This window comes from Trichosurus vulpecula, chromosome 7, assembly GCF_011100635.1.
Source record: "Trichosurus vulpecula isolate mTriVul1 chromosome 7, mTriVul1.pri, whole genome shotgun sequence".
NCBI lineage: Eukaryota > Metazoa > Chordata > Mammalia > Diprotodontia > Phalangeridae > Trichosurus > Trichosurus vulpecula.
In genome coordinates this window covers 234,369,985-234,379,421 of record NC_050579.1, presented here as the reverse complement: position 1 = coordinate 234,379,421, position 9,437 = coordinate 234,369,985, and the positions used below count along the sequence as shown (strand labels likewise).

At 43.1% G+C, this 9,437-nt stretch overlaps 1 pseudogene; it reads left to right on the top strand.

The window, feature by feature from the left end:
* The first annotated feature begins 2,699 nt into the window (after positions 1-2,699).
* On the top strand, positions 2,700-3,364 carry LOC118858777 (annotated as a pseudogene).
* Positions 3,365-9,437: the final 6,073 nt, after the last annotated feature.

The following is a 9,437-nucleotide window of genomic DNA, read 5'->3' as shown; positions in this document are numbered from 1 at the left end:
CTTGGCATGGCCAAAGGCAGGAGGGCATACTAAATTATATTGAGATCTGTTTTGCAAAAGATCTTAATAGAAACATATAAGAATCTCTGCAAGTGACTAAGAACCAGAGAAGCAATGCTACTAAAGAGGAACCTCCTTCAGAGCTGCCCTGAAAATGAGACCCAGAATATTTAAAAGAAAAATTTCCAGAGACCAGACAACTGTATTTAACATGTTGGATCCAAGATGAAATTTATTGATTAAATGGACATTGGGAGTGGATTATTAGTGGATGTTGATGATAATTATTGCATTACTTTGGCTTTTTGCTTCACAGTATCTATGTTCACTGATTTTTCTTAATTACCTTCATTATGTGTAAGTTTCCCTTCTAAAATTAGTCCAGTTGTAGATATTCTTACTATATCTTGTGCTATCAATCTTGTTGTTTTCATATTAACCAGTCAGAGCAAATTATGACAGATCTCCCATTGACAAAAGGGGGAAATTGACAAAAACAAATTATTCTGATTCCATTTTGTAATTGATTTGATTCTGTATAACCCCCAGTACGTTGTAAAATTGCACAAGACATGTTTCATTGTCTCTAAATTTAGTTTAGAAATTCAGCCGAACTGTAATAAGTTAAATTTAGAAATCCAGTTCTCCCACTAAACACCAGATTCTTATTCAACATAGACTCTTTTTTTCACCTCCCATTGGGTAGAGTAGAAGAAAAAAAAATTGATAATTGTGGTCATTCTTCTGTCGATCATATTGTTTTCCTGCTTGTGTTTATATTGCTGTTGGGGATTGTATCTCCAATGTAGCTCATTGTTGGGTTCCTTTGCTCCCTCCATGAGAGCAAAACTGCTCAAGGATCCTTGAAAAGACATTATTGGAAAGAATGTATAAGTAGGTCACAAGGGGTAGCATGTATGGTGGGAGCAGGAGTGTGAGAATGCAACCTTGGGTATCATGGTTACTGTAAACAGCAAAACAACTTTATTATACAGCTGTCTATGAGAAAACTTACATAACTATCCATGTGACCATGGATCATCTTTCTAACACTAAGCCTTCTTTGTTCTGTACCAATACAAAATCTGCCTAGGCCTGGGTGAGGGACAGAGATGTACCATTGTCAGTCCATTGCCAAGAACTGACTGGACTCATAAGTAAGTACCCCCAGTAAAAGCTATTTACTATCACACTATCATGGTCTCTTCTGCATCTCAGTTCTTTGTTGTGTTGGTGGGACGGTTCTTCCATATGGTCTGCTTCCTCATAAATTCCACCTTCTTCAGGAAGCCTTCCCCAAACCACTTAATTCTAGTGCTTTCCTTCCACCAATTACTTCCCATTTATCATTTACATATATATGGATAGATAGATAGATAGATAGATAGATAGATAGATAGATATAGTGCTTTCTATGTATTTGCTTGCATGGTTTCTCCCCCACTAACTTGTGAGCTCCTTGAAGACAGGGACTGTATTTTGCCTCTTTTTGTTTCACCAGCACTTAGTTCAGTGCCTGGCACGTAGTAGGTATTTAATATAACATGAAGGAATCTTGGAAATGGGCACCAGAAAGTTTTTTTTAATCAATGAAGGAGATTTAGAGAAGAAAAAAGGAGCAGAGTATGAAAACAAGAAAAAAGAACCAAGAAAAAAGCATATGAGATAAACAGTTTCTGTGTTTTAAATTTCAGACCATTAAATATACATGATTTTCTTTTCTTTTCTTCAAGACTTGCATGATAGATACTCTGTAGATCCTTACATGGCCCTATATTTACTAATTGGCCACCTCTGTCATCATGTTTCATGAAATATGCCTGCTGAAATGAAATTCTTTTTATGTTAAATCTCAGAAGGGTTAGCAAATGTCATTGTTGAAAAAAGGAAAATTCTTACTTGCATTTCAATAACTCAGTTCTATTCAACAAGCATTTATTAAGCTTCCAAGTACAAATCATTATACTAGGTGCTGGAGATACAAAGACAAAATGAAAAACATTCCCTGTCCTAAGGGAGCTTATATTCTCCTTGGGAGGTAGGGTAGCAGTGGCAGACAACATGTACATAGAGAAATAAATTGAAGACAATTTGAGGAAACAGAGGGTACAGAGAAAGCAGTGGGAAAGGAGGGCAGGCAAACATTCCCTAGAGGAAGTGGCACCTGATCTGAACCATGAAAGTAACTTGATTGCATATAACTTTAACAGAGACTCCTTTTTTCAGTAGGGAAGGAAAATAAGTTTGTGAATTATATTCAGTTTATACTTCTCACAAACAATGCAATAGTTTCCTTCAGTCCCCCAAAATGCTATGTCTTGATTATAGGCCATAACATTCACAATAAATGGGATTGCGCCCAGTGTTGCTTAAATTTTTTATCCCATATTATTTTTGCTATGGAAATAACTCAGATAAAGGCAAAGAAGTTCAAGTACATAACTCATCCTCAAACCTTTGTATTCAAGAGTAAACAGGAAGATTATTTATGAATTAACGAATCATTTTTCCTATTGTACATATTGGACAATTTGGAATCTACAGCTTAAGTCAGGCCTGTACAACATATGGTCCATGGGCCACTTGCCATCCACCAAAGGCTTTCAGGAAGCCTACAAAAAATGCAGGGCTGGCCGACGCCGCCGCCTCGGCCCGTCCGGCTGCTGCCCCCGGAAGCCGCGCTCCGCTCCGGCCTCTGCCATGGCCCGCAAGAAGAAGAACAAGAACGACCGCGACGGGAGCCAAGGCCGCCTCGTGCTCACCTTCGACGAGGAGAACCAGCGGGACTACCTGACGGGCTTCCACAAGCGGAAGGTGGAGCGGAGGAAGGTGGCCCTGGAGGAGATCCGCAAGAAGCTGAAGGAGGAGCAGCGGAAGCTCCGGGACTAGAGCCACAAGGAGTATCTGAAGATGCTGAAAGATCGGGAAGCGGCTTTGGAAGAGGCCAATGAGCTGGACCAGCTCGTGACCTTCAAGACCGAGTGTGTGCAGTATGACCACCCCAACCACACAGTGACAGTGACCACCATCAGCGACCTGGATCTCTGAGGGGCCCGGCGCCTGGGGCTGCCCCCAACCTGGAGGAGAAGGGGACCCTGAAGCAGAGGGAGCAGAGGCCTTCGCAGATGGACCCATCACTGCTTTGCCCAAGAAGTCTCGGAGCCCCTTCCTGTCTCAGAGGATCTCCTCTCTCACAGCCTCCCTCCACGCACGAAGCCAGAGGAGGGCCAAGAAGAAACGCCCGCGTCCACACCGCAGCCTCGACTCCACCAAGAAGCCACCCAGTGCCACAAGGACCAGCAAGACTCAACGCCGCAGGATGACTGGCAGGGCTGGGAACAGGAGAGACGGGGGCCCAGGGTAGTTGCAGGGCTTTTCCCCTGTGACCTCTCCTTGTTGCTCCCTCCTCAAGACTGGAATCTTCTGTCTACCCTCCTGCCTTGGCCACCCGGATTTTGTGCCTTCCCAGCTAAGGAGGCCTGGGTTCAAGTGCCCACACCCTGGGGCCGGGCTTTGGGGGCCTTGAATTGGACCCTTGCATAGAAACCTCAGTATGCCTGTGCCCACGACTTCTTTGGTCAATCTGGGTAATGTGACCCCAGTGAAAGCAGTCTGTGGGCTGGGCAGAGCTGCCAACTGTGCCCTAGCCTCTGAGAAGCCCCTCACCCACTTCCAGCTTCTCCTTTGAGTGTAACTGTGGCCCCTAAAGAGTGTTGACTGACAGCCCCTTCCAGACAGGGGTGGGCCAGGCCTTGGGACCAGTAGAGGAGGATCTGCCCACTTGATGCCAAGTGACCTGGGGGCAGGTGCCGCCTCCTTTCCTCCTCTGATTGGATGATCAACTCAGGCCTGTCCAGCCACAGGAGAAGCTGCTGTGGTCCTTGCCCCTCCCTAGCATTTGGTGATTTTTAGAGGGTATGACCAGAGAGCTGTTGGTAGAGTCTAGCCAGTGAACATTTATTAATCACTTCCTGTATGCCCCATAGATGGGGCGCATTCCCTAAGGGACACTGACCTCTAAGGCCACTGGAATAGGGAACCTCCCTCATTCATGCCTCCTGGGGACTGCTCCAAGGCCCTTGGGGGGTGGGGGAGGTTAACCTTGAGGAGGGAACAGTGGGGCAGGACAGCCAACTCCTGAGCGTTTGGACAGTCTTTTAAAGAAGCAGCATTAGATTAGTCCTGTTGGCTGACATAGGAACAGCGGAGAGTCAGCTAAGTGATCAGTGAGCACCTACAGTGTGCCAAGCACAGCCCTTGGCACTAGAGACACAAGTTTATGTGAAAGGAGCTTACGTTTTTTTGTGGCCAAAAAGAATCCCCAGCAGTTGGGACTCCCAGAGTGAAATGGCTTGCTTCGGGAAGTGGTGAGTCCCCCATGGCTGGAGGTGTTCTAGGAAAGGCTGGGTGGCCTCGCTGGGCATGGCCTAGAGGCTGGTCCTAAAGGTGCAGGAGTTCGGATTGGGGGGGCAGCCTCTGAAGGTTCTCCTCCAGGTCTGTGTTTGGTGGTGGTGGCGGCTGAGGGTCTCCTTGGGGCCCCCATGGCTAGGAGGAAGCATGCAGCAAAAAAAAAAAAAAAAAAATGCAGCTTGAACTCAAGGAGAATTTTGAGCATCCACTGTGTGCCCAGCACACTGCTAGGTCTTGGAAGGTACTTTGTGCCATCATGGTGCTCACATCCTAGTCAGGGAGGAAATGGCTTGTGTGCAGATAAGAAAATACAAAATGTGGCCACCAGAATTTGGGGATGGGAAGGAAGCACTAATAATTAGGGAGATCAGGAGAGGCCTCTTGGAGGAGGTGCCACCTGAGCCAAACTTAATGGGAGCTAGGGGTACCAGGAATGGAGGTGAGGAGGGAGAGCATGCCCCAGGCAAAGACATGGAGGTGGGAGATGGGGTATTGGGTACTGAGAACAGCAGGAAAGGCAGCTTCACGGGAATGGCAAGAGAAGGGGGAATAGGGAGTGGCCTGAAGTTGGGCTGGACGAGGCCTTCACCTGGGCTCTGTAAACTTGGGAAGAGAGATTTCCAAAAGCTTGGCAGTTGTAGTTGCTTTGTGCATGTTGCATTGTGAAGTTATATTTTTCAATATATTTATATTTTATTAACTAAAAAAAAAATGCAGGGCTGCCATTGAGCACGCTCCTGTTTGTCATGTGACCAGCAGCAACCAACCATTGTCAATCTATCTCTAGTTCAACCTATCTGCTGCCCAAAGAAGTCTGGCCTATTTTAATGTTGGCCCCTATCTGTCAAGTTGTGCAGGTCTTGGTTAAATCCTCCTCAAAGGTAAAGCATACAGCATATTTCCCCTCTTGGTCCAACCAAAACTTAGCAGTTCTATATTCTATTTCATCTAGATCTGCTAGATAACCAATAATCTAACTTGATAGTTAGTAATGGTAGATGACGCCTTAATTCTATCCTTCCATGCAAGCATATTAGTATTTTAACATATTTTTGTGCCTTAACCCCAAGGAGTGACAACTGGAAGAAGGAATCGGGAGAGATTTGGAAAACTAGGATGGATTAAAATGCCACTATGTAGATGACTACTCCTTTTATATGTGAGACTTGTATTTATAAATTATACTTCTTGTCTTATTAATAATACTCTTTGTAACCAGTAAAGGAATTATGAATCAAAGAACAAAAATGCCTCTGCTGGCTGTTTCATTTCTCCATGTTCAATACAAATAAATGACCCAACAAATAAAAGATTTATCATTCCCATTTCTGTACCAATGATGCATAATCAAACACTGAAATGGCAACTAAAACATTGCTTAATTAGAATAAATAATACTCCGAGGGCATTGATTAACCACACTTTTTTCCAGAGTACAAATATTTGTCATTTTTATTCCAGGAAAACAAAAACAAAAAACAAAAAAATGAAAAAAGGAAGAATGGTGGAGAACAGCAGAGAAGAGTAAAAGGTTAGAGAGTAGAAGAGAGGAATAGGAGGAAGATGAGAAAGTATCACCTTCTTGATGTCATGGTCCTCTTTGAGAAGGAAGGACAAAAACAACCTTTGTCAATAGAAAAGGAGCTGTCTACTGGGGACTGAACTGGAAATAGCCAGTTGTGCCACTCGGTTACTCTCTCCCTCTACCCTGTCCCCTCTGTTTATCTCTGTCTCTCTGTCTCTGTCTCTCTGTCTTGTCTCTCTCTGTCTCTGTCTCTCTCTGTCTTTCTCTGTCTCTGTCTCTCTCTCTCTCTCTGGGTTGGCAGTCAAAATGGGCTCTCAGCACTTAGTTCAACCAAGTGCCCTGGAAAAGTTTGGCCTTTATTTCCTTGATAAAATTAGGAGTCCTTGATGACCTCCGTGCCTCAAGGGAAAGCCTAGTTTACATGGGTTTGAGTGACATGTTTGTGACATCAGAGGCTTTAAGACCACATGGGTTTAAGTCGCCTCTTTGTGACCATTTTAGGTCACGTGGATGAGTTGCATGTGTGACTCACCCTTGACCCTGAAAAAGATATAAAACTAGGGGTTGGCTTTCTCTTTTTGGAGCTGTGACCCACAGCCATGGTGACTGTGGGCCAGCCCCTGTTATGAGCTCCCGGGCTGAACTTAGATGGTGGTAACTATGAATTGTATTTGGTCCGTCTGTCAATGTTTGTAATTCGTTTGTATTTGCTCTGAAGGTCAGGGTGCTGGCTTTTCCCCCTGAACTAAGTGAATGTTATTTGTATGCTGGATTAAAGTGAGATTGCCAACCCCTTAATGTTGTTTTCCTTAGTAAAGCAGATCAAAAGAACCTGGGCTTTTGCATCATTCTGTGAGCTGGTTGTTGTTGATTTTACACCCCCTACAGCAGCTGCTAGATGGATTGCTGAAACTCTCTCTCTCTCTCTCTCTCTCTCTCTCTCTCTCCCTCTCCCTCTCCCTCTCCCTCTCCCTCTCCCTCTCCCTCTCCCTCTCCCTCTCCCTCTCCCTCTCCCTCTCCCTCTCCCTCTCTCTCTCTCTCTCTCTCTCTCTCTCTCTCTCTCTCTCTCTCTCTTTCTTTTTCTATCCACATTAGGGTATTATGCCCTTACCTGAAGGGAATGTAAATTTTGATCTCTGGAACTTATTTTTTTTTCTCTTAAAGACCAGCCTTAACCCCAAATCACTCTGGCTCTCATTGATTGGCCAATAATAGGTCCAAGGCCGAGTTCTACTTGGTCATTGTTTGGGTCTTGATTGGCTGAGAATGAAGGTAGACAACAATTGTTTTGGTTTTGACCAGAAACCCTGAGGGTCTCTCCCTCCCAGATCATTTTTAAGAGGTCATTCTCATTCTCTTTCCTTAGTAAGCCTTAATCATGGGATGGGCATTGGCTCAGTCAAACTGAGAGCTTTTAAAGACCTTATTTCAAAAGGCCAAGGTCCTTCACTGCCTCCCGAGCCATCTCTAATTATCCTGGTCTATATATGGCCACTGAACCCTGATGGCTCTTGAGGAGAAAGTGAAGTTAGTGACTTTGCACAGCCCTCCCTTGCTTAAATCCAATTCACTTGCATGTCATGGCAGCACATCCCTGATGTCATGGTCCTTTTCCAGAATAAAGGACAACAGCAGCAATGAGAGAGTATAGGAGGAGAAAAATGAAAGAGAGGCAGAGGAACAGGCAGAAATAGACAGAGGGAGAGAGAGAGACAGAAAGAAAGAGAGAGGGGGGGAGGGAGAGACAGAGAGACAGAGACAGAGACAGAGAATAAGAGTAGGATAAACGTTGGCACTCAGAGAGGATGAGAGAATGAGAAGGAGGATTCGAAAGATGAGAGAGATAAGAAAACAAAATGAGAAACAAACAGCATTATAAATAACTGAGAAAGCAAAAGAGAGAAAATGAGAATTAAAAAAAGAAATTAATAAGATGGAGGAGTATGTTTTCCACTGAGACAGAGAAAAGGGGAATATTATCCACCACTTGTTAAAAATTATTTTCATAAAGTGAAACATTGGTGCCTTTTAATAGTGTTTTAATCAAATTAAAGCTTCAAGTCAGTTCAAGATATTGAAATCATTGGTCTGGATTTGCTATTTCATTTATTTAGGGACTCTGTTAAAGAATCTTCTCCTAACAATTTAGATCTACACTTGTTCCATAGCTTACAGTCCTAGAGAGTTGTTTAAAAATTGATGCAGTATAAATAATAGTTATTGAAGAAACTGATCTTATGGTGCTGATATGTCTTTTAAATGAAAATATTTTTATAGAAACTTCACTTTTTTGATTGAAAAGTTCCCTTCTTAAAGCTATATAGGTGACAGGAATGATATAAGAGAACCATCATCCCACTTGTGTTCACTCAATTAATTTCACCTTATTGAGTACCCACATGTTCTATTAAAATGTAATTGAGTACCCACTATAAGCAACATTCTGTGCTAATACCAGATCCTTGGACAAAATCTTTTCAAATTATATAATTGACTGGCAATTCAATTCCATAGAGTGATTTCATGTGAGGAGATAAAAACATTCAATTTGACTGAGAAAATTATTTCTAAGACATAAGCAGGTAGTTCCATCTAGCTGGTTACTAGTGTACTAACTAATAGTGATTGACCCATTTTATTTAATAAGTAGCCTGAATAGCCATTCAGTTGTATTTTTACTCATCTAAATTTACCCCTGTATTCGTCTTCCTTGCCCTCCTTGAAATTTATTTTATATAACAAACAATTTTTAAAGGAAAAGAAAAAGAAAAAAAAGAGCTATCTATTGACACTCAAACAGGTACATGCTCTCATTGATATGAGTATTCCCTATATTGATGTAGACCACTACACACAGTTCTTTGTTCATGTCCTCTTTTAAGTTTATTTAGGGGTGGTGGTGGTAGAACCAAGATGGCAGAATACAGGTAGCAAGTCAGCTGAATTCTCCCAACATTTCCTTTCAGATAAATTTAAAATAGTTCTTCAAATATGATTGTGAATTGGCAATCCCCCGGCCAATGAAAGTTGAGAGTGAGACATTTTTCTAGCCTAAAACAACTTAAGTGGTCAGGAAGAGAAGTTATGACACCAGGCTGGGGACAGCTTGGAGAGCATTGAAAACAATAGCAAGGGGCCTCAAAGGTGACTACAATAGCAGTGAATTTTTCAGCAGTGGCAGCAGCAGTAGCGGTAGCTTTAGGAGTGCTGAGACTATAGTCAGGAAGGCGGACAACTGATCAGAAAAAAAAAAAAAGATTACAAGTGGTCCTTTGCTGAGATGGGGTGCAACTGGTGCTGATTTACAACTCTATTGCCCATGAACAGTTCTAGGTCTCAGACCCAGCTCGTATTTGTGGCTACAGAAGAATAGGGGACCTGGTCACAGCAGCAGGGACAAAAGCGGCACTAATACTTGCAGCTGCAGGGGATTAGGGACCCTTCCTGAGTAAAGACAAGAGTCCAAACCAAAGAACAATGATGACACATCTCACCAGATCAC